The sequence below is a fragment of the Oryx dammah genome, unplaced genomic scaffold, assembly GCF_014754425.2.
Source record: "Oryx dammah isolate SB20612 unplaced genomic scaffold, SCBI_Odam_1.1 HiC_scaffold_28, whole genome shotgun sequence".
In the NCBI taxonomy this organism is placed as follows: Eukaryota; Metazoa; Chordata; class Mammalia; order Artiodactyla; family Bovidae; genus Oryx; species Oryx dammah.
The window spans coordinates 85,117,179-85,130,449 of record NW_024070212.1 but is presented as its reverse complement, the minus strand read 5'-3'; positions in this window follow the sequence as shown (position 1 = coordinate 85,130,449).

Below are 13,271 nucleotides of genomic sequence, written 5' to 3'. Positions count from 1 at the left end.
GAGCTCCTTGAGAGAGGGCTCTGTCTTAATTCATTGATGTGCTCTGAGGACCCATAGATGGGTCCTCGTGCACAATAGTTGCATTACAGTTGAACCCCTGCCTGTAGATAAAAAAGAGCCCAGAACTTACTGAACGGTCCCTGGGCTCATCTGAGGGCCTCAGAACCACTGGACCACCTTGAGATGAGGATGGAGGCACCTTCCCCATTAGGACAAAGACTGTGTCTCATTCAGCTCTATCCCTACCGTCTCTGTTTCTCCGAAGGGAAGCAGGGACTCCTCAGTGGGTCCCAGCCCCACTTTACCTACGAGAAGTCCACAGTGGGGCTAGCAACTCATCCTCCTCCTCACTCCTCCTCCCTCCCTTCTTTCCTTCCAACACATATTTATCAGGCCCCTATCCCGTATCAGGCACTACAAGGTCCTGAGGATGAAATGGTGGGCAAGAAAGACATGGACTCTGCCTTTATGGTGCTTCTATGTTGCTTGGAGATTAAGGTGACTTAACTTCTGGAGCCAGGTTGCCTGGATCTGTTACCTGGCTCTGTCTTTTACCCACTGTATGAACTTGGCCAAATTCATCTCTGAATCTCTGTTTCCTTACCTATAAAATAAGGCTCATAATAGAACCCAATTCAGAGAGTTGTTATGAATATTAAATGAATGGACATATAAAATACCTAGTAAGTGCCCAATAAATATTAACTGTAATTACTAGTATTATAGTTGCTGCCTATAGATAATAAACACATGCATATAAAATCACAATAAGCTATAAGTATTATGAGTGAAAAGAACAGAACCACCTGGAACTCTGTGGTTCTAACTAACTCTGTAGTTAGTAGACTATGCAAACTTTATCTGCTAGGGGAATGGGGAGATGATGGAGCCTGGGGACCTGAAAGATTTCTATACATTTGTGATTTGAAAGAAGATTAACAGTGGGAAACTTCTTAAAGAGGGTTATCTAAAAGGGGCTCTCTGAAGAGCAACTACGATATAAAGGATGTAAGTGCTGACTCCTGAAGGAGCATGGTAGTGTGGGAGGGCATTCCAGGCGAGGAAAGGCAGGAAAGAGCCATCACCAGTGACCAAGTGTTGAGGAACTCCACCTATTGGTTCTGCACTTGGCCAATCTTGTTAAAAGATCCTATTTCCAGTTGGTCATTTTTAGTGTCTACTGTATTGGGAGCCCTCAGTGGTGGCTTTCAAGTACTGGTACTAACCACAGCCTGAGGAATCTAGAACTCCATATCTTTTCAGGCTACTGTGACCCCTTCTACACTGTCAAGCCAACCAGGCCATTTATTGTTTTTTTTTTTTTTTTTGGCCAGTGGCATGGCAGTCCTAATTCCCTGACCAGGGATTGAACCTGTGCTCCCTGCAGTGGAGGCATGGAGAATTAACCATTCGACCTCCAGGGAATTACCCAGTTATTTTATTTCTTAGGTTACACTTGAGCAGATTAAAGAAAGGAAACATAATGAGCATGCATTTCTATGTACCATGGTCTAAATTCACTCCCAATGCCTAAGTTTTAATCAGTATATGTTACCAACCACATACAAGTTGGGTAACCTTGGTTGCTGCTGCTGCTGCTACTAAGTCGCTTCAGTCGTGCCCAACTCTGTGCGACCCCAGAGACAGCAGCCCACCAGGCTCCCCCGTCCCTGGGATTCTTGAGGCAAGATCACTGGAGTGGGTTGCCATTTCCTTCTCCAACCTTGGTTAGGTCATCTCATTTCCTATTATTTACCAACACTTGGAGAAGGCAATGGCAACCCACTCCAGTACTCTTGCCTGGCAAATCCCATGGACCAGAGGAGCCTGGTAGGCTGCAGTCCATGGGGTCGCTAGAAGTTGGACACAACTGAGCGATTTCACTTCCACTTTTCACTTTCATGCATTGGAGAAGGAAATGGCAACCCACTCCAGTGTTCTTGCCTGGAGAATCCCAGGGACAGGGGAGTGTGGTGGCCTGCTGTCTCTGGGGTAGCAAAGGGTCGGACACAACTGAAGCAACTTAGCAGTAGCAGTAACAGCACTCAATGAATACCAACTTAGCAAGAAGTATGTGCTGGTGTGATGGGGTAGAGAGGTTGCTGGGGGCCTCAGATTCTCACCAATAGCATGAAGGCTTGGGCCAGATCACTGGTTTTCAACTCAAGTGTTCACTCCCAACCTCCATTCTATTAAATGGAGCCATATTCTTTAGTATATTGAAAGTTTTCTCAACTCCTGGATTGACAACTAGCAGCTGGAGAGTTTTATTATTGTGACCCAGAACTTAAGTTTTCTCTACCTACATTGTTAGGCTATGTGAGCCTCACTGTCATAAAGACTCCATGGAAAAGGTTGTGAACTGCTGAAAGGGATGTTCTCTGAAGTCCTTTTAGTTCTGACATTCTCTGAATTCTGTGATTATTTTTCTTTTCTCTTAGTTTCCTTTCATTTAACACCATCTTATATGCAAGTTCCCAAGAATCCATGGGGTTCTCCCCCTTGTCAGCCTCAGGGGTTCCCTTCTCTTTGCTTAGCACTTTCCCTATCAATTCCCTGCTCCTGATTCCCTCTCCTTTACAGGCCTTTTCAGAGCCTTCATTTCAGTGAATCCCAATTGTCTGTGTCTATATATCTCCGCACACTTAAGGTCTGTATTCCTGGCACTAGTAGGCACTCGGCAACTGTTGGATGAATTAGTGAATTCTTAATGATTATCAAGAACATACACATTCATACACTTAATAACCTTTGATCATTTGACTTCTTTTGTGAGGGTGTCAATTTGGACAGAATTGCTAGATTCAAAGTTATAAGCTGGTTTCCTGCTTTTATTACCAACTGCCAGATTGCTATGGCTTTTGTTTTATGTAAGCACTAGTATTGCTGATAACATGTGTGGTAATTATTTATAACATAATATTAAATAATTAAATCCAAGAGTACTTCCTCTCTCTCTTCCTCTCACCCTTGTTTCTGGGTACCAATATCCTTTTTATCCCAAACTCCAGTGGTTTCTGTAAAGCCACTCTCATCAATGCTACATGTTCTGCATTTAGCCAAAGAAAAAGAAATGGGTTGTTCCAATGCTAGGTGCCCATGTCCTCTTTGAACTCTGCACCCTTTTGCAAGTTCAACATCAGCTTGGCTGGGGATTTTCTGCTGTGTTGATGATGATGGTGATGATGATAAGGATAACTATAAGAATCCCATTTTATAGATATGGAAATTAAGGCTCAGAGATGTGACATGGCTTGCTCTCAATCACACAGCTAGGAATTTCCAGAGACAGGATTTACATCTGTTTCCAACAGAGTCAAAGATGGTCTTTTCCCACAAAACTACACTACACGGCTCCCCAAGTGGACGCATAGTGTCAGAAGCCTTGTGGGAGCGGCAGGTCTGTCAAGTTCTACAGGCCTGGGCTGTTTATTGCTGCTGAGGACACTCATCACTACGCTAATTACATTAATTGCTGCCCACTCTGCGGCTATGTAGGTGGTTTAACAACACCTAGCAACCTGGTAATGATGCCTGGGCCTGCCTGCCTTTGTGAAAACATCTGACTGCTTTAAAAAAAAAGAAAAAAAAAAATCCTTCCGGTGGTGGCCAAAAATAGTAATTATAGGTTCTATTGGTTGGAAGTTAGTGACTTTCTACCTTGTAGGGAAAAGGTCAAGACACTGAACTTTGACACTCCATCAGCCTCAACTCTGTGCTTGACACTTTATTTAAGGGATCTTTGATAATCCTCATGATAGCTTAGAGGTAGGTATTATCCTTATTTTGTTTCTAAGGGAACCCAGTCACCTGCTTGGGTTCACATAGCTGGGAATGGGTTTAGAACTGTCAGAGGACAAATTTAGCTTCCCCACATTTCCCTACACCATAGTACCTCTCAACAGGAGACTTTTGCTTCTGATGCTTGGAATTGAATTACATACCAGCGGGGCAGAGTCTGTATTTCCAGAGAGGAAGCAAGGCGTTGAAAATCGGTGTTTCACAGAGGCCTCCATTGCTAGGGGATGATACCAGCATTTCAACCTTCTAACTCCCATCTCATCCCGACCTTCTCAAGGAAATGTTAGCAGACTTTTCCAGTTGACTTTTTAAGAAGTAATTTGAAGACTACATCCAGTACTTCTTGGGAATGGACAAGGTGGCTTTGGCAATTTATCGTAATTGAGTAAACGACTTAGCTTCCCCAGACAGCCAGATAACAGAGGCTAATTTAGGGAGTAATTGACTTTGGAATGTTGTATATGCATGCAGTTTATAGGTGTGTCCATATTATGTGTCAATAAATGTAGTGTGCAAGCGCATGCATGGTGTGTGTTCTTCAGGAAGTCTTGAGATACTGGTGTACTTAGATGATTTGGTTCCTTTATTACCTATCATCTGGCTGTAAATGAGGCTTAAAAATATGTTTCACTAATATTCCAAGCAACTATATTATAAGATGACACAGAGTAGTGGTTAAGATATCTGGAGCTTGATCAGGGTTTGAATTTTGGCTCTGTCTCTTACCAGCTGTTGTGACTTAGGCAAGTCACCTAACCTCTCTGGGCATCAGTTTTGTCATTTCTAAAAACAGGGGTTAAAACAGTTCTGACCTCATGGGATTACTATAAATCAGGGAGATTTTTTTTGTAATTTAATTTTTAATTGGAGGATAATTACTTTACAATATTATAATGGTTTCTGCCATGCATCAACATGAATCAGCCATAGATATACATATGTCCCCTTCTTAAACCTCCCTCCCCCTTCCACCCCTCTAGGAATGTCACAGAGCACCAGTCAAGGAGAATTTTTAGGGTAGGGACTACCTCTGTACCCTTCTCTGCACCCAGTTAGAATGAGGTTTGGAAAGAGCAGGCTTTGGAGTCAGACAGTTCCTCAGCTTTGATTCTAGTACTCTCATACTGACTGTGTGACCCTGGAGGAATTATTTAACTTTCCTGGGCCTCAGATTCCTCAACTGTGAAATAAAGGCTCATTATTCCCACCTCAAATGATTGTCATGTGATGAGGTGGGACCTATGGAGAGACCTAGTACCTCGGATAGCGCATTGGAAGTATCTGTTTTCCTTTTTCCCATCCCAGAGGCTGACATTCGGGATGGCTGTGTTCTTGTTTGATATGTAAAACACATTCTTTTCTCTCATGTTGTGTGTTAGTCGCTCAGTCGTATCTGATTCTTTGAGACCTCTCTGTTCATGGAATTCTCCAAACAAGAGTACTGGAGTGGGTAGCCATTCCCTTCTCCAGGGCATCTTCCCGACCCAGGGATCAAACCCAGGTCTCCTGCATTGCAGGAGGATTCTTTACTGTCTGAGCCACCAGTGAAGGCCCTTTTCTCATACTCCATCTTTATTTTCTCCTTCCCACCCTTTTCCTTTATTTCCCTTCCTCCCTTTTTTCTTTTTCGGTCAGCCTCCATCTACTGACTCAGCCCCCCTATCCTGCGTCACCTGGTCCCTGGATTGTGGCAGCAGCTCTCCCTGGCCTCCTTCATCCTCCTCTCCATCCAACACTCTGTGGTTGTATTCTCCACACAGGGTATCCTTTCATAACCTGACCCAGACCTTGCTACTCCTCTGTGCCACTCCTCCCAGTAGCTTCTCATCACACTGGGAACAGTCTGTGGCCCTCACCATAGTCCAAAAGGCTCTGTGTGTGAACTGTCTTCTGGTAAACTCTCTGAGCCAGCTTCCTAGCACTTTTTAACTCTGCTCCAGCCTCAAAAGCCTTCTGACTATTCCGGGAACTTTCCAAGGATGTTCCAGCTTTGGGTCTTTTATAAGTGCAGTTCTCTCTCCCTCCAAGCAGCTATAGAGTTCATTCTCACTTCCTCACATCTCTGCCCACATGTCACCTTATCAGAAAGGTGCTCTGTGATGACCTTACATAAAATAACACCCCAATCACTCTCAATCCTCCATTTTATTTATCTCCTCACTTTTCATAGACAGATTCTAGACTTATTCCTTTACTTTTGATTGCCTCTCTCCCCAGAATGGAAGGTAAGCTCTATAAGAACAGACTTTGTTTTCTGCTGAGTCCCCAGAGCCCAACACATAGTAGGTGCTCAATTAGTATTTGCTGAATTGATGAATGTGTGTGGCCTCTGTATGAAATGATAGGGAAGAGCCTGCATAGCTGTTCCAGGTGATCCCAGCCCTGATGGCTCACTGACCAGTATTTATTGTATCCAAGCCAAGGTGATGAGCAGTGAAGAGGAAAACCAGGTGGCCTTTTAGGGACCCACCCCCTTCATATATGCACCTTCAAGGCCAGATCTGTCTCATCTTGGCAGCGACATACCTGGCTTTACACTGCTTCATGCAGAGTTGCTCTGTTGTCTGGAGTTCTCATGGCAGCTTTGTAATATGATTAATTTTGCTCATATAGATAATGTATCGATCATAGATAAAGATCACTCATTTTTTTTTTACTAATGTTTTGTGTTTAGTATACTACCACAAACTGAAAGTTAGAGATGTAATATCTGCTTGTTCCCAGACTATGAAAGCAAAAACACAAAGTCTGCTAGCACTAAATCACTCTTAGCCACCGGATCTCTCCCTGCCTTCACCCTCCTGTCCTGATTCTGTTCCTGTAAAGTATAGTAGCTTAGTGGAGGGCAAAGTTGTACTAGGGGTCTGGGTTTCCAGTCCCAACACCACCCCTTATTCACTGTGAGATCCTGAGCACTTACCCTCCCTCCCTGTCCCTCAGTACCCTTCTCTGTAAAATGGGCCTTGACAACAGGTACTCAGTACTATGTGCTGAATGAAAGATGGCAAAATGTGACACTGAGGAAGAATGGTAGCCCATGGTGAACCCTCAGTAGCGCTAGTGCCTCCCATGCACACTGATTTGCACAACTGTGATGTAAACTTACTTTGGCTTTGGTCGGCCTTTGGGATAGACAAGCCAGCTAAACACGGAGACAAGGCCTTTTGGAATCGGTACTGCATAAGGCTTTCATAGAGGTCCTACTATTTGCATGTTGTGATTAGTTGTGTCTGACTCTGCGATCACATGGACTGCAGCATGCCAGGCTTTCTTGTCCTTCATTATCTCCTGGAATTTGCTCAAACTCATGTCCATTAAGTTGGTGATGCCATCCATCCATCTCATCCTCTGTCGCCCCCTTCTCCTCTTGCCCTGTTTTTCCCAGCGTCAGGGTCTTTTCCAGTGAGTTGGCTCTTCACATCAGGTGCCAAAGTATTGGAGCTTCAGCTTCAGCATCAGTCCTTCCAAGGAATATCTAGGGTTGATTTCCTTTAGGATGGACTGGCTTGATCTCCTTGCAGTTCAAGGGACTCTCAAGAGTCTTCTCTGTTTGCATGGCAGAGTGGAAGATTCTGGGACAGGCAGGCAGGCAGTGAAAGGCATGGTTCTGCTCCAATTAGTTTCCCAGGGCTGCTGTAACAAATGCCACAAGCTTGGTGGCTTTGAACAACAAAAATTTCTTCTTGCATAATTCTAGAGGTCAAAAAATCAAGGTGTTAGTTAGCATGGCTGCACTCCCTTTGAAGGTTCTGAGGGAAGATCCCTTCTTTGCTGCTTCCAGCTTCCTGTGACTCCTGATAACACTTGGCTTGGGGCAGCATCTCTCTAATCTCTGCTTCCATCCCTGCCTGCCTTCCATCCCTCCCCTCTAGGTATTTCTGTGTCTCACGTCACCCTCTCCTTTCTAAGTCACTAGTCACTGGATTTAGGGCTGACCCTAAATCCACAATGAGATCCTTAATTTAGTTTTACCCACAAAACCCCTATTTCTAATAGGGTCATATTCCCAAACACTAGGGGTTGGACATATCTTTTGGGGGCAGGGGGACACAGTTTGATCTAATACAGTTTCTTCGGGAATTTCAGATTAGGCAAGGGGACAGAATACACATAGCTGAGCAACCAGAGTTTCAAGTAAACAGTAAAACAAACCCTTCTGGGAGATAGGTAGGGGTTTGATTCATTCATTCTTTGATCCAGTAACACTGCTGAACCCCTGCTGAGCTGGGTGCAAGGAAGTAGAATGATAAGGTGACCACCAACTGGTAGGGAGGGTGGTGGTAGTGGTGAGAGGGTGTGGCGGGGATGGGTAACAGGTAGGGAGGAACAGGTGTTTCCAACAGCATGGTAGGGCTTGGAGGAGGTGGACCCTGAAGCTGTGGGGGCTTAGCAGAAAGTCTGGAGATCTGGAGAGCTCTGGAGGCATGGTGGTCAGAGAAGTCTTCCTGGAGGAGGAGGGGTAGTATCTCACAGGAGACCTGAAAGATGAGGTAGTAGGAAGCAGCCATGCCCAAAGAGGGAGGAGTTCTAGGTAGAAGAAAAGGAATCCACAGGAAGCCCTGTGGGCTGAAGAGGCAGGCAAGGGGTCAGATTGGACAGGGTACTGTAAGCCATCCAGAGAGTAATGGAGAGATAGACATATCTGCCTATTAAAAATAAAAATTAGAGAAAGACTGTAATGGAAAGTATTTGTAGTAGATTCTAAATTTATATTTATCATGTCTTTTTTTTAAAGACATATAACATATATGCAGAAAAGTGCACAAGTTATGAGTATAACTTGATGAATAAGTGCATAGCCCTGTGTGTACACCACCTAGGTTGCTGGGTTGTCAGAGAAGAGGCAGAATAGAGACGAGTTCAACATGGGTCAATGACTCAGAATTCCTCTTCTTTGTCCCATGGAGAAATGACCCCCATAACAGGAAGAAGCGGGGATCTGGATGAGGAAGACTCCATTTTGAGCACCGTATCTGGTATTCCCCTGTTGTGTGATCTCAGGCAAGTGGCTATACTTCTCTTATCCTTGGTTTTACCATCTGTGGAATGGGCTAACAGAGGAATGGGCTAACAGTGTCTGCCTCACCAAGATGGTGTGAAGGTGAAACAGCACAAAGTTGAGGAAAGTTCTCTATGTTATGCAAAATATGATTCTCAAATTTGAATATGTCTCAGATCTGGATTTCTTCCCTTTATTGTCTTCCTTCTCCTCCTGACAATGTTTCAGATAAATGAGGAGGGGGATAGGGGGAGAGTTACTCTTTTTGCAGCACTTTTTTTGTTTGTTTATTTGTTTCCCATTCCAAAATATCTATTCCAGATCTGGACTGTCAATCTTGTGCCCTTCTTTATCTTCACCCTTCTTGCTCACTATAGTCCCTCTCACCCAACTAGGCTCAAAGAGGCAGAGGGAAGAAGGAGGGGATTAGGGCCATGGCAAGAAGTTTGAGGATAAAGATAAATCCAATGCTCCTTTCCCAGCCTTCACTGAGGACCTGCTATCTCCAGCTCTGCTGGGGCATTTGGGATCATGGGTGGGAGGTTGGGAGATGTGGAAGGGAAAGAGCTTTCACACTCAGATCGTGTCCTGGCTCATTTGATGAGGTAAAATGGAAACAGGTCCTTAATAGTAAAATCAATTAGGGTCAAGATCTTACTGTAAAGAGGCAAAAAGCCCCTAAGGAGCTGAGAAACAGAAAAAAGGTAAAACACCATAAAGAAGGTGAGTCCAGCACTGGACTCTCCCTCTCTCCTCCCTTTTCAGATTCTTGGCATTTCTGCAATAAATACCTTTAGGCATCTGTTGCATATCAGACCATTCTTTTACATACATGGTCTTATATAATCCTTGAAACAAGACCAAAAGCTAAGAATTGTGAATACGGTGTTTCAGATGAGGGGGACTGAGATGCCTAGAGACGTGCTCAAGATCATACCACTATTAAAAGAAGGAAACAGCTCGGAACCCCCATTCACCCAGCTCCAAAGCGTCTGCTCTTTCCATTCTGCTCTACTATTTCCCTGAATGTACGTGGAAGGGTGCCATGTGCTTTATCTGGCTGCATCGCATTGCATGCATTTTTAGTATTTGTGAGCACATGTCAACAGGCATGTTGACGTGCCTGCTAGGTGAGTCGTAATGATTGCATTTTGAGTGCTAACTGCATTTTTTTGCTGGCAAAGCCTGCCTCAAGGAAAACAGGAAAGGGAGCACACAAGCCCACTGCACAGGAGGTCAGGCACATGGTGAGGCTAGTCCTTGAACACGCCAATGGGAAGTGGCTCTGGGGGCCCCAGTGGAAGTTTACTTTGCTGGGGCAGGGGGTGGGGGTTGGGGTGGGGTGGGAAGCTGAGTTGTTCCATGACTATTCTATTTCCAGAGCACAGTTCATTTCCCATTCTTTTTTTTAAAAAGGAGCTAATATTTGTTTGGCACTCATTAGGGGCCAGGTGGGCATCCCTGGAGGCTCAGACGGTAAAGAATCCTCCTGCAATGCAGGAGACCTGGGTTTGATCCCTGGGTCAGGAAGATCCCCTGGAGAAGGGAATGGCTACCCACTTCAGTATTCTTGCTTGGAGAATTCCACGGACAGAGGAGCCTGGAGGGCTACAGTCAATGGGGTCGCAAAGAGTTGGACATGACTGAGCAACTAACATTTCACATTTATGGGCTAGGCATGGTACTGGGCACTTTACATCTGTGATATCATTGGACTCCCGCAAACCCTGCCAAGGGCCTCCATTAGTGCCTTGTGTGGCCCAGGAGACAAATTCAGGAAGTTGGGGCCATCTCCCCAAGATCACTCAGTTGGTGTGGAACAGAGCAGGGGCTCCTGCCTAGTGCTGTCCAAACAACAGGTTACACTGACATTTTAAGGTTATCAGTGGCACATTTTATTCTTCAATAAAGTTATAAATGATCTCTAATTCATGAACCAGGATGCTGGCATGCTGACTCTGCCCCTGCTCTTTCAGAGAAAGAAGTGCTTTATCTTTTCATTCTTGAGTAATTGGGCTATTTTGTCCTAGAGATATAAATCTTCACCCCAGGTCACTTAAGTGTGATGTCTGGAGGTACAACAATGGCCACCCTTGCTCATTTGGCCCTTTCTCTGTCTTTTTATCCCCTAAGGCACTGGCCTCCTTTTAAGACTGTCCCCTACCATCACCATAGTTTTGTGGTTGCTGAGGCAGCATTAGCCATGACCAGGACCTGTGGCCTGGACAATCCTGCGGTCAGAGAGAGCTGGTGTGGCCAGGGTCCAAAAGGGACCTTTGAGATTTGTGATGGGCCCTAGTGGTCTTCCAAAGCCCCTGACCCCACTCAGCAGTGCCCCTCATAGAAAGTAGATATCCTCAGTGTCATATTTGAACATTTAAGATAAGCATTTGTGCCACCAGCCCCCTGTTAGAGTAAATGACAATTTTGAATACCTGAACGATATTGATTAATACCTTAATGGTCTTCATATTTTGCACTGGGCACACAGATTAACCAGATCTTCCAGAAGCAAGATGAATAATAAAGACGAAAGTCCTTGAAATCCTAGAGCCTGTCTTTTCAAATCTTTTTCAAGGCTCATAAAAGCAGAGAGCAGTGGGGAGAGAGAATGGGGTAGAAGGAGCTCTGAACACAGGCTGTGCCTGGGAGTCCAGCTGTGTGATGTTGGGTGCACTCCACTCACCTCTCTGAACCCCACTTTTCTGCCATTTGGCAGTGGCAATGCTCTCCCTTCCCCGCTCCCAGCTCCAGGTGCCTGCTGTGAGAATTAGAAAAGAATATGTTCCTGGAGGCAGGCATAGCAACCCACTCTAGTATTCTTGCCTGGAGAATCCCCATGGACAGAGGAACCTGGCAGGCTGTAGTCCATAGGGTTGCAAAGAGTTGGACACGACTGAGCAACTAAGCACAGCACAGCATGTTAATGGTTTGGGGGTAAGGTCCTAATACGGAGAGGGTGCTGAGACAAAAGTCAGGAGGCCTGGGCTATCCTGTAGATCTTCCGTAGACTTTGTATCTCCATTTTCTGGGTCTCCGTTTCTGTAGAATGAAGGATTTAGAGTAAGTTTTATTTCCTCTGAGTTCCCCTTTGATCTAACATGCCATGATTCCTATCTCTAAGTGGAGGATTAACTCTTAAGAGATGAATGGAGCTTTAGTATTCAGCTGTTCAACAATCGTTTCATTAAAGGCCAACCATGTGTCAGGCATAGCGCTAGGTGATGAGTGTGTGTGTGTTAGTTGCTCAGTCATGTCTGACTCTTTATGACCCCAAGGACTGTAGCCGGCCAGGCTGCTGTGTCCATAGGATTTTCCAGGCAAGAATACTGAAATGGGTTGCCATTCCCTTCTCCAGCAGATCTTCACAACCCAGGTATCGAACTATGGTTTCCTGCATTGCAGGCAGACTCTTTACCATCTGAGCCACCAGGTGATGGGGATAGAGTGACAAACAAAACAGATACAGCCCCTGCCTTCTTGTCTAATATGAGATAGTTGGGGGAGCTTCCTCATCTCAGATAGTTGAAAAAGTGTCAGGGTTCCAAGGGGAACACTGTTAGCTGAAAGAGCAGCGTAATAGAGGTAGGAGATGGGCAGATAGTCATTGAATCAATAAATCAATGCAAGCACCTTAGTGAAGCTCTTGGGGTGGAGTTGAGGAGTAGCTCCTTGGAGTCAGGAAAGGCTGTGGGTGCTCCATCCAAAGGCGTGTATAATTGCTAAATAGTTTGTTTGTTGAGACACCTGAGAACAGGAGGATCTGCTCCTACCTGCCTGGTTCCCAAGGGGGCCATTTACTGGGAACGAGGAACAAGGACAGCTTCCCATGCCCTGACTTTTCCCCAGAGGTGGAGCCAGTGCAGATGCTGCAACTCAAGGGAAAAGAGAGGAGTGGCCAGAGCAAAAAGGCAGCGTTAGGATGACATTTGGGTCAAGTCCAGAAGATCCCTTGAAGTTATGGAGTTTCATCTATATCCCTTTTCAAAGAGAACCTGTCCAGTTGCCTAAAGCTACATGAGAGCTGGCTCCAGAGCCACGGTCAGGCGGCTGTCTGGGGAGATAGAAAAAACCTGGGCTTAGGAGCTGGAGATTAACTTGGGTTTGAAGGCTGTGGAACTTTGAGCAAGTCACTTAACCTCTCTGAACAAGCTTCCTCATGTGTTAAGCAGACATCATAATGTTGTCCTCTCTAAGGTGTCATGAGATATAAGCTGTCTCAGGCACCTAAAATCAGTCCCTGTGACTAACTATAGGCTTGATGATTGGTATTCATAAATATTCCATTATCAGGACCCAGAATGTGTTTCTGTAAAATGTGGAGAGGCAGTGCTAAGAACAACTTCAATAAGACAGCTTAGAAGGAGGTTGTATTATCTTCAATATAAGTAAAATAGTGAAACAAGATGGGACTTGGAAGAATTTATCTCTAGCTCAATCCACCCACTAACCAGCTGTCTGACCTAAGATA